Here is an 11,694-nt window from a genome sequence, read left to right on the forward strand (position 1 = left end):
CCAAGCCTGCCTGGCAAGCGCAAGGTCCTGAGTTCAATTCTCAGTAACCAAAAAAACAAAACTTCACTTACAGTAAGAATTTACACTTTACATCAGATTACATACCAGGCAAATCTCCATAAGATATACATATATATATATATATATATATGCTTATAAATATATAAATAAATATAGGGAACTAAAATAAAAATTTCATGGAACAGTTGCCATACTATGGTATAATAAAGTAAAAACATGAAAAAAATCACATAAAATATGATTTTGCTAAGAACCTAATGCATTCTGATCTATTCTATTCCTTTTTTATTTAAAAAGATGGGTCTAGGGGCCAGGGATTTAGCTCAGTGGTTTCACCACCTGCTGTGCAAGGGCAAGGACCTGAGTTCGATCCCCGGTACCCAAAAAAATAAAAATAACAAGATCGGCCTCAGCCCACTAACCTGACTTTCAGCCCACTTGTGTGTCAGTTTGAACACCGCCAGTGTAAGGTTGACTCTCATTTCTTCTCGTGGGCTCACGTGGACATTCACCTTGGCCCCTCCGCTGGCTCCCTTCCCTGAGTCCTTTCAGGCATCGTGGATTTTGCACCTTTTTCATCCTCATCCAAGGGACCTATGCCTTTCCATTTAGGGGCTGGGATGGGCTCTGGAGTTGCCTGTTGGAATTTTTCACACAGAGCCGCAAGACTGAGAACTGCCACTTCACTTTGCAGTGGAGAGATGCTGGGGCCTGTCCCATCCCCAGCTCCTAGCAGGAGAGGAGGCTGGTGGTGGCTGCCTAGCTGCTGTACCAGTCCGTACCCACTGGGCACGCCGAGGCTAAGAGAGGCAAGGCCCACGCAGATCCCAGTCCAGGTGGACCCCAGCAACTGCTTCATGGTGGAGGCACCAGCAGCCCGGTGAGCTGATTCCTCTCTCCAGCATCTACGAGCGTGACAAGCACAGGTGCTCCCCCTGGGCAGCCTGCTCGTGCCAATCTGTGCTCAGCACTCCCATCTGCTCAGAGTGCTTTCGTCCTGAGACCCTCCAGGTTTCTGGCAGACTCTGAGCAACCTTGTCTCATTACAAGGCTTGAAGAGATGTGTCTTGATTTCAACAGCAACCCAGAAAGAAGACTCAAAGTCAATCCTGATTTCAAGCTGCCTTCTGACCACACTTCAAGCCTCAGAGGTGTTTGTGTGCTTTGGCTCCATGGACACCTTCTCCCCATGTATAGGAGGAGGTGGCCATTTACACTGAGCTGTTTTTTAATATCAGAAAATTTATCAGATATAAAAATGCATCACAGCCCAAATGGACAATGCAAATGCAAGGTGTTCTTGGTCTTGTTAAACTGCTGTTTGTGTTGTTCATTCATTTATGCAAAATCATCTTCTGAGCTTCTCTGTGTGTCAGACACTCACGATGCAGAGGACAATGCCATGGTCCCTTACAGCTCCTGGGGTGACAGCTGTGTGTGTGGTTAGTATTCCTGGCCACAGTCTGGAGGGACCGGATGGATGATCTCACTGAGGACCTGAGGCTCGAAAGACACTGCTGGGTCCAGGTAGAGGCAGAACCTTGGTGGCTGTGGAGCTGGGGGTTGTGGCAGGGAGTACAGGAAGCCAACAGCCGTCTCAGGCTGGTGAGCCACCATGGAGAAGGAAGAAGTCCTTCAGGATCAAATCCAGCTCACTGTGTACCAGGTACCAGGCCCCTCTCTTCCCTTCTCCCTCTTCCTTCCCCTCTACTCCCCTCCCCTCCCAGCTCCCCAGCCTATGCACCAAGCTAGGATCCCATCAACAGGGAGGACATAGAAAGAGGGCGGGTCTGAAGCTTGTGCCCTGACTCTCCCAAAACAACTCAGCCTTACTTTCTCTGTGAGTGTCTGTGCAAGACTGTAATTCTAAAAAGGTCTGTGGATAAAATAAAAGAATTAGAAAATAGGGCTGGGGATTTAGCTCAGTGCTTTCACCGCCTGCTGCACAAGCACAAGGACCCGAGTTCGACCCCGGGTACCAAAAAAAAAAAGAAAGGAAAATAACTGCTATAGGTAATTATAGTCCAGCAGAGACTGAAACCCTGTGCACACATCACCATGTGGTGTTTAGAGTATAAACATGTGTTGAGGTGGATCACACAGCAGAGCTCAGGACATGGAGCCAGACAGGCTGGGGTCCGGGTCCTGGGTGCACCCCTTTTAGCCGAGAGACCTGACTGTTCAGTTTGGGGATGCACTGTGTAAAGGAGATAATGTAGGTTGAGATGTAGCACACAGCCTGCAGCAGAAGTGCTCAGGAAAGAAGCAGGTGGTCAGCATTAGGAATGAGCCTCATGCGGGTGGAATAAGTGACCAGCAGGTCCCGGACACCTGGCAGGTATGCAGGGAAGTGTCCCCTCCTGGGCTCCTAAGTGGACCTGCACTGAGCTGCAGGCAAAAAGGGACAGAAAGGAGGAAAGGGGCACCAGTCTCCCCTCCGGGGAAGGATGGGAAAAGAAAGAAGAGGACAGGGGCTGTGACATTGGATCTGGGCTCCGGGACAGAGCTGTCACTTTGGGTGGCTCAGCCTGACAAGGGCAAGAGGAGCTATGTGTCCCTGTGACCTCAAGGAGCCTCCTCTGCTCTTTGCCATGCTCGCTTGTGTCATCCCAACAGCTCACCTTACAGACACTGACCTACGCCAGGAGGAGCCAGCCCGGGAGGCAGAATCAACACTAACTGAGTCTCAGCACCCGGATCGAGAGCAAGGGGAGATACCGACAGACAGGCAGAGAGACCTCTCCTGCAGGTCAAGGGTGGCAGAGGTGCCCACGCCTCATGTCCGCTGGAGGAGGAGGGGCCTGGCTGATACCCAAGCCTCCTTTGGGTGCTTGCTGCCTTCTGCCTGCCTCCCTCCCCTTCTTCCATCTCCTTCTACATCCTCAGTCCCAAGGACGAGAGCCTGGGCCCGAAAGCAGCAATCCCAGGGTCAGAGCTCTCTGCCCACTGACCCACGAAACTGCCTCCTCCTGCACCCCATGGTGCGACATGGTGCACAGGGATCCCCTTGACCCGTCTTCTGCTCCTGCCTGGCCCCAGCACAGCTTCCAAATGGGAAATGAAGCTCTAGCAAGCCAGGCCCTCCCACCAGTGGGCAGCAAACAGCTGAGGGTCCCTCACTCACCCAGTGCCCACGACTTCCCTGTGCATGGCGTGCAGGGTGGCGGCCACCTCCTGCTCCTGTCTGCAGATGCTCAGTAGGGCCCACGGCACCAGATGTCCCTGGATATCCCAGGGTCCAGGCCAGGGTCAGGTGTGGCAGAATGAGCAGCGATGCTCCTGCCTCACGTGGAGGCAGTCTCGAGTCACAGACCCACTCTGACGATGCAGGTTGGACTCTGGCTTCCCCACCTGCCTGGACAGGTGACTCTGGGCATGTGTGTCCAGCCTGGCACAGATCCGCTAGAAGACTCCCAACCAGAGCCATCTGACTTCTCCGCGTGAAGAGGCTCAGTCCAAAAAGGGGGGCTTCCGGGGCGGGAGCTCAGCCTGGGAGCAAAGTCGTTCATCTGCTGGGCTGGCAGGGACATGGGAGGCTCCCTCTATGGAGCCATGGAGCTTTGGCAAGGCCTCTCCCTTCCCTGGACAGCACATAGGTAGCTGGGAGGGCAGGAAGGTAACAGGCATCACTGGGCACCTACATCCTAACAGCCCCTGGCACATGCTGGGGGCTTTCTGCAAACATCATCCCACACTGTCCTGCTAGAGCACAGTGTGAGTTATCATACCCATCTCACAGGTGGAGAAAGCCACTGCCCAGAGTTTATTGAGCATCTAATTACTACATGCTATGCTTGGTGGCCCTGAGTCCCAACTGATCACTGGCTCAGCAAAGTCAAATAACCTCCCCAAGGTCACACAGCTAGCAAGTTACCAGCCAGGAGTCTCATCAAGATTCACCTGACTCCAAAGTCCAGACTTTTCTGCCGTATCACATGGCCTTTCTGTGCTAAATTCCCCTACAATGACAATGTAGCTCTCGGCAGCTGATACAGCACCGTGGTTCTCAAGCCTGATCCTCCAGCCAGCAGTCACCACATCTGCTAGAAATGTGGTCTCTCAGCCCCAGTCAAACCTTCTGAAGGTGGGGCCAGGTGTCCCCCACCCTGGCCACCCCCTTTGTAGGCCAAGCATGTTCCCATGCAGAAGGCAGATGGTGAGCTGGGCACGAGAGCCAGCAACCTGACTTTCAGAACCATGCTGGAAACCACAGCCCGGGGACGTCACACTTCTGGGCCCCAGGGCACATGCAATCAGAGTGCCTTACCCACGCATGTCCCCTTGAGAGCCTAATCTCAGGGTGACATTTAACCCATCCGCCCCCCCAGGGAGCATCCCACACAACCGCCCGGAGCGCAGCCTCTGTGCGGTGTTCCTATGCAAGGCTGCGATCTCTGTGTGGCCCTCTCTTCTAAACAACAGAATGCTTTCTGAAGCTTACCACCAAATGTTTCTGGGCTTCCTGGGGGCTTTAATGAGGAGGTAGGTACAGCATGTAGGAAGCCCTGGAAATTCCACTCCAGGCAGTGGGGTCGAGCCACTGCGGGGGAACCAACCCATGGTCACACAAGGTTGCCTTTGTCAGCGAGGACCGGACCGGCACCGGAACAGTGAGGCATTGTGGGCTGAGCCTGGAGAGGCAGGAGATGGCTGAAGGGCAGGGAGTAGGGCGTCGCTCAGTGCTGTGTCTGTGTGGGGCCCCCAGGCCCAGTGTAGCTGGGTTCAGCTGGGCCTGGGCCCCACATCATGGCTGTCTCAGTGGGGGCCGGCTCCTTACTCAAGCCTCTTTATCTGGGATTGCAAGGCCTGTAAAGGGAGCTACTTGCAGATGATCTGTTCTTTCTCACACTCAGAAGAGGAATTTAGTCCAGCCCCAGACCATGCCCATACAGGGAGGTTGCACCTCAAGGAAGAAACTCTCTCACACCTGGGGTCCTGGCCTTGTGAGCTCAGCACCCAGGCCTGGCATAATTTTTGTCCCTGTATCTGCCAGATAGAATCAGGCACTCCTGCTGCAGTTACTGAGGAAGAGACAGCAGAGGAGCACTGCTAATAGCCTCGGAAACACGAGGAGGAAATGGCCACATGCTCCTTTCATTGTCACTGTAATTTTCTCTCAGTGTGAAAACTAATCCAGTTTGGTTCCTCAGGCTCTTCCCTACTGTACGTGCACACACACATGCACACGCACACGCACACAGGACCCTCTATAAGGACAGCTGGCATCTACAGACAGTTGTCTGTGTGCTGGATATTCTGATAAGTACCTTATTTCTTTGTGTCCTATCAACAGCTCCAGGAAGGAGGTTCTATACTTATGCCCATTTTACAGGCTGGCAGATCAGAGCTAAGAGAACGAGCAGCTTGCCTTTGGGACACACAGCTGCAGAGCAGCCTAGGGGACAGTGTCGCTGTGCCCTAGACCTGGCCACAGGGAGCACTGTGTGAGGTCAGGGAGGAGCCATGCCCCGGGGAAGACTGCTCCCCCTTGGCCTATCCAGCCTGTGAAGCTCTGACATCTATTTGACAAGCTCTTCTGATGCTTCACCAACAGCCTGTATTTTCTCCTGCTATTCCCCCTCACTTAATACAAGAGTAATGCTTTGTGAAAGCAAGTGAAAAGACTCAGAAGGCAAAAGCAAAAGTTCATCCTCACAACAGTCACCTCCCATTCAGATCAAACAGAAGCAAACAAAGAGGCCTGGAGTCAGAGCATCACGGAGGCCAAGCTCTGAGCTAGGCTTGTGCTGACATCTTCCTGAGCCTCAGTTCCCATCTCCATAAAATTAGAGCAAAAACCCAACAGTTTCACAGGCTTCTAAGCCAACAAGCATCCAGCACTCTTTAAAAACTCTCAGGAATTCTTTTTTGGTACTGGGGATCAAACTCGGGTACTTGCGCTTGCTCAGCAGGCGGCAAAACCACTGAGCTAAATCCCCAGCCCCACCTCAGGAATCCTTTATGCCATGAAGTTTGGGTCATCAGACTGTATTATCATGATGCAGAATAGGACCAGACAATCTCAATCAGAAATGTAACACCATGATATAATGACAACAAAAGCTCTACCCAGCTGGGACTCTCAACCCACAGGCAAGGCCAAGGCCAGGACTCTATTGTTTATCCATTTTTCCCATCTCCGCTCCACCATCCAAATTCACCCACTTCTCCTACACTCACTTCTACATGGGCCATCATAATCCATTTCCCACACAACACTGGCTAGAGTTTTTGAAAATGTAAATTTAGATCATGACATTGGCCTACGTAAAATTCTCAAGGATTTTGCATTGCTTAAGATTTTTAAAAAATTTTTAATATGTTTTGTTTTTCAGAGTAGCTTTAGATTTACAGAAAAATTATACAGATAGTACAGAGTTGCCTTTCCACAAACACAATTTCCCCTATTTTGAGCACTTTGCATTAACATTACATATTTACAATAGATAAACCTTAGGGATACATAAGTTACTGAAGTCCACGGCAGACCTTCGGGGTTCACTCTGTATCTCAGGGTTCTGTGGGTTTTGACAAATATTTAGTGACCGTATCCACCACTATCGGATCATCAGAAAGAATGTGTTTGCTGCCGTAGAAATACCCTGTGCTCCACCAATTCCTGGCTTCTCCCAGATTTGCAGTGCTTTTTCAAAGTAAAATCCAAATTGCTCAACATGGTCCCAGAGAGTTATATGATCTGACCCATTTATCCAAAGCCCGCATCCCCCTATGCTTCCTGCAGTGCATGGTCACCTCGACCCTCCAGCTTGCTCTCCACCAAGCCAAGCCCAGGTTTCCCTAAGGCTTAGTCCCCAGCTGCTCCCTCTTCCTGGAAGGTTCCTTTTCCAGGTCTCCATGTGGCTGGCTTCTTCCTACCTTGCTATCCTAAATCTCAATCTAAACACACGCCCAGTGCTCCACATTACATCTCCCTTGTTTATTTTCTCCGTAGAACTTGCCACCATCTGAAGGCAACCTACTAATCTATCTGGGTGACTGTGCACTGTCCATCTGCCAGCTCTGGAGTCTGCACCTCACACAGACACTGCCAGGCTAGTTCACAGCAGGGTCCCCACCACAAGGACTTGCCTGGCCCATAAGGCCTCCATAAACATTTCCTGAGTGAATCAGTGTACAACTGAATGAATAAATAAATGACTAACGCCATTTAATGAGTTTCCACATTTGTTTGTGTTTAGGGTTTACAAAGCACTCTTACAGACGTTTCCCTAGTATTATTCCTGTGAGTAGACTCGGGTTTAAATGGCACTTGAAACACACTCACTCATCTGTCTCAGCTCCTCAAGGCTGGATTAGGAGAGAATAGGAATGTTCTCTCCAAGAGAAGAGCATTTATTTCCAAGAGGATTAGTAGCTCTTTGGACTAGACATAGGCAGAATCACCCGGTTTAACTCACAGCTACAGGACAAAAAAAAAATGCTTGGAGATTCAGAAGCTGGGTGGATTAATTTCAGAACAATAACCATTTGCACAGCAGTTGCTGCAGCTTAGACATAATATCTCTCTCCCCAGTACCCTGGAGGTTGGCCCCACAATGGTACCCTTTTCCTATGCACAAGGGACTCACTGGGTAGGAAAACAACTTTCCCAAGCCACAGAGCAGGATGGGGGCCAAGGTAATGTGACAGCACAGTCCAGGAAGCCCTTGTCCTTGTTACAAAAGTGGAATAAGTAAACATGGCCACACTGAGCAACTGGGCTCCCTGCCTCTGCCATCGGCCCCATCGCCTGGGCTAAACACCAAGGTGGGAGGGAATGGGCACACTTGAGGGATCCCCCTTCAAGACCAAGATCAGGAAGGATGGCCAAGCCTTTCCAGCTGGCTGGGGGAAAGGCCAGGTATTAGGGAACGGCATATCCAAGGAAGAGGGGTGGGAGTCCACTCCACACAGCTTGGGTCTTGAATTTACAGAGCTGGAGTCAGCTGACCCCCCTCTTTTCTGGCTCCTACAGGATTCCAGAAATGCCTCAGAGGGCTGGCCCACGTGTGTGTCCATCCCAGGAAAGGGCGGAGGCCAAGATGGCCCATGCCGTGCCAGGCACTTACACTTTTGGTCTTTCTGCCCACGCAGTTATCTGGGGAACGCTGCTTCTTGCCTCACACCAGAAAGCAATATCTTTAAAGATGAAGAAATCCCTTCTTTATCTTTTTAACTTTTTATTGTCATGATGTGACTGACTCAATGTGTAAAAATGTTAAAACCCTGCTGGAATAGCAAACTGGTCTCCCTTGTGCTTGACGTTCTGCCACATGTTCCGTGCCTCCTCCACCTCCACACATCAGCACAGGGCTTCCAAGAGGGCTCTCGTATCCCAAATCAGCCCATGAGCTGCCATCTGCGCCCCAAGCAGGCTGACCACTCTCCTCTGTTGCTCTGTCCTATAACTGTGAGCACCTTGACACCCAGAGTCTGGGGGCTTCATCTTCTGTCCGCACGGCAGGCCTGTGCCTGACACATCCACGGTGGCCCCCAGAGGCAGGGCGTGCACTGACATGAGCATTAGCCTAGGAGCCCAGCATCTGTGTCCCCGGGCTGCTGCCAAGTGGTTGCATGCTCTGGGATAAGCCATCCCCACCTCCGAGCAGCAGATTTCTCATTTATAAAATGGGTTATTATAAAGTTGAAATAAAAATATCTCCATGCCTGACATACAGGGTGGCTCAACAAATACCAGCCCTGCCTTCCCTGGTGGCACCCTCCCTGCAACATGCACCATCCCCTCTGCTACAGGGAGGGCAGAGCAGCTGGGCACGGGAGGTGCCCTGCATTGGGAGGGACTCTCTCCACCTGTAACTCGTAACGCTGCAGCAGTACAGGCAGCTGGGGACACATGGGCCCAGGAAGTACAATGACAGTCCCAGAGGGAACCACGACACGACCATCACCCACCTCAGGATGTGCAATTGCACGCAGAGCCTGGGTGCTCTTCTGGCCTCTCTGGTCCAGCTCCTGAGTGACACACCTGCTGCTCCTAACCCCACAGTCCAGACCCAGAGCAGCAACCTGCCCGCAGGGCCAGGGACTGCCTAGGCCGCTCCATCTTGCTTCTTTTTGGCAGTGTAGTCCAGAAGAACCTCTGCCTGGGATTGTTCCCTTGTCCCAGAACCCAGTCACCATTTGCACTTGAACCCAACATGGGGCCTGTCCCTACAGTCAGGGCCTGTGCAGGAAGGGCAGGCGAGTTCTCAGCAGGTATTATACTTTATGTAACCAGGCCTCTAAAGGCAGTGACACGTTATACGTTTTCAATATAAACAAAGCCACTGGGAAGGGGCATGAGGGAGCTCTGGGGTGATGGTGATGTTTTATGTCTTGCTAGGAGCACATCTTACACATGTGTATATACTTTCCAAAGCTAACTGGATGGTGCACTTAAGACATGCACTGCACTGTATGTAAATCTTCTCTGGGAGAGGAATAGCAAATGAATATTGTTTGAACCGTAATTCATCCTGCACACACTGAAGTGTAGTGATGCCAGCACATTTGGGAATTCATCAAAAAACACAGTGACACACATCTGTAATCCTAGCACTCCCAGAGGCTGAGACAGGGAGATTGCAAGTTCAAGCCCAGCATGGCAACCTACTTAGTGAGACCTTGTCTCCAAATTAAAAATTTACAAAAGGGCTGGGAATGTGGCTCAGTGTGAAGGCCCTGGATTCAATCCCCAGTACCAAAAATTTAAGAACTAATTAATTAAGGTAGATGTGTGCATGGATAGAGGAATTGAGAGATAGGTATAAAGAAGGAAATACTGTAAAATATTATTTATAGAATCCAAATAATGGGTATGTGCATGTTGGCTCAATTCTTTCCACTTCCCTGTATGTTTAAAAATCACTACATTTTATTTTTGGAAAAATAAAATTGAAAGAAAGCTAAAGAGTCCATAATGAGGGAAATAAGTAAACTCTGGTTTAGGCTTCAGGGTTGGTGTTTCTGAAGACTCTGCAGGAACGGAGAAGTTATCCACAACCCAACCTCCTCTGGAAACTCCCTGTGTCCCTGTTGGGCCACTTGTCACACAAGACAAGGGCCTTGGCTCCCCAGGTGAGGAAGGCAAGATGCTCTGAGCTGGCCGCCTGGAGGAGGAGCTGCTAGCGAGGAGGGGCTCCGCAGGATATGCTCCAGGTCCCCTAGCTAAGAGGGCACCTCTGGGGGTGCTGCAGTGGGCAGCAGGGACAGCCTGCCACACAGAGAGACCCTTGCCCACCAGCAGAAAGCTTTCTTTCCCTTGAGCTAATGAGTCACTCTGATTATTTACTTAAAGCTGTTTCAAGAAAAGCTGCCTACTTGGAAGCACACTAAAAGGGTGCACAGTGGTGAGGTCAGGTGAAATAGTTTCTTTCTCATTCCTGTGGGACACCTTGCCATCCCCTTGCCCAGGGCTGGTTTCCCTACTCCTGTTCCCAACCTGAGTCCCTCATGTCCCATGGAAACCATTCAGGCAGAACTTCCTCTGGGAAGCCCACCAGGGCCCACAGACTAGAAATCCCACCCCGTATCCCTTGCCCTCTTTCCTATTTGCCCAGCATATTGCTGGTTTAATGGGTCCCACAAACTCCCCAGAGCCAACACAAAACGTGGAGCATCAAATGCCCTAAACAAATCTTTGTTTGCAAGCGAATTTCAAGTGTTCAGGAAAGTTATTTCTCTCTTTGTATATTGAAAAATAAATAGAAAATAAGGAAGCACAAGGGAAGGAAAGTAATAAAAAGTAAAGTAAAATAAAACCAGCTACATCCATATTGGCCCCAGGCTACATTACACAGATCTTAACTGTCAAAGACTAGTGCAGTGTCTCCTGTGATCCTCTTTCCTGAGAGTTCATATATGTCTTTTTTGGTACTGGGGGTCAAACTTGGGCCCTTCCGCTTGCAAGGCGGCCGGCAGAACCACTGAGCTAAATCCCCGGCCCTCTCTTTCCTGAGAGTAAAGTCAAGGTTCGGGGAGGTGGGTGGCAGAACTCCCCAGCCACTCCTGCCTGGCTCCAGCCCAGCACACAGCTCCTTCATGCCCACAGCTGGTCCTTTCACAAGGTGCCCCAGGGATCATGATTCCTATTGTCCAGCAGAAGGAATTGAGGTAGCTGTGGTCATGTGATCCAACTGCAGGTGGGGGCACAATCAGACACACTGGGCCCGTGCTCAGTACCTGTGTCATGGAGCTGGAAGACTTCCTAAAGGTTTTTTCTATCCAACTCCCCTCCACCCACTTCCTACACAGGGATGCTGGGTCCCAAACACAGAAAGGGCCTTTTGCAAGACCACACTGCTGTGTAAGGATGTAGTAGGTCAGGTGCCTGGGTTTTTAGTGCCCAATCTTCTAAACAGCTGAACTGGGAAGGAAGGCAGTCAGCCCAGTTTATCAGATGGGTGTTGTGAGCTGTCACCCAGGTCACCCGCTCACCCTAGTACCACAGCCAGCAGGAGGGCTGCTCATGACAGCTCATGGGCCAGTCCTGCCGGCAACGCCTTCAGCCAAAGACAGCCACCTTGCCCAGAGTCAGGCCAGGTCCCGAGGCAGCCCATGTGCAATGACCTCTCTGTGCAGGAGGAAAAGCTGTGGAGTTGGCGGGACCAGCCAAGGCCCAGCCCGTCCTTCTGTCCAGTTCTACCACATCACTTAGAAGACAGGGATCCCAGA

The 11,694-nt window shown here is 51.0% G+C and overlaps 1 protein-coding gene across 8 annotated transcripts in view; it reads right to left on the reverse strand.

The window, feature by feature from the left end:
- Il16 (interleukin 16) overlaps positions 1 to 11,694 on the reverse strand; it is a 118,072-nt gene that overhangs the window by 93,842 nt on the left and 12,536 nt on the right. The window contains exon 1 of one of the 8 annotated variants that reach the window (XM_004852880.4): positions 3,146 to 3,410. The exons of 5 other annotated variants lie outside the window; for them this stretch is intronic. The gene's annotated coding sequence lies outside the window, so the exon portion shown is untranslated. Of the gene's footprint in view, positions 1 to 443; positions 640 to 3,145; positions 3,411 to 11,694 lie in introns of those variants that run through there. 2 more of the 8 variants (XM_087188459.1, XM_004852881.4) reach the window with 2 other exon arrangements.

The sequence above is a fragment of the Heterocephalus glaber genome, unplaced genomic scaffold (genome assembly GCF_053883595.1).
Source record: "Heterocephalus glaber isolate CG9 unplaced genomic scaffold, H.glaber_assembly_v1.0 deba00001531, whole genome shotgun sequence".
In the NCBI taxonomy this organism is placed as follows: domain Eukaryota; kingdom Metazoa; phylum Chordata; class Mammalia; order Rodentia; family Bathyergidae; genus Heterocephalus; species Heterocephalus glaber.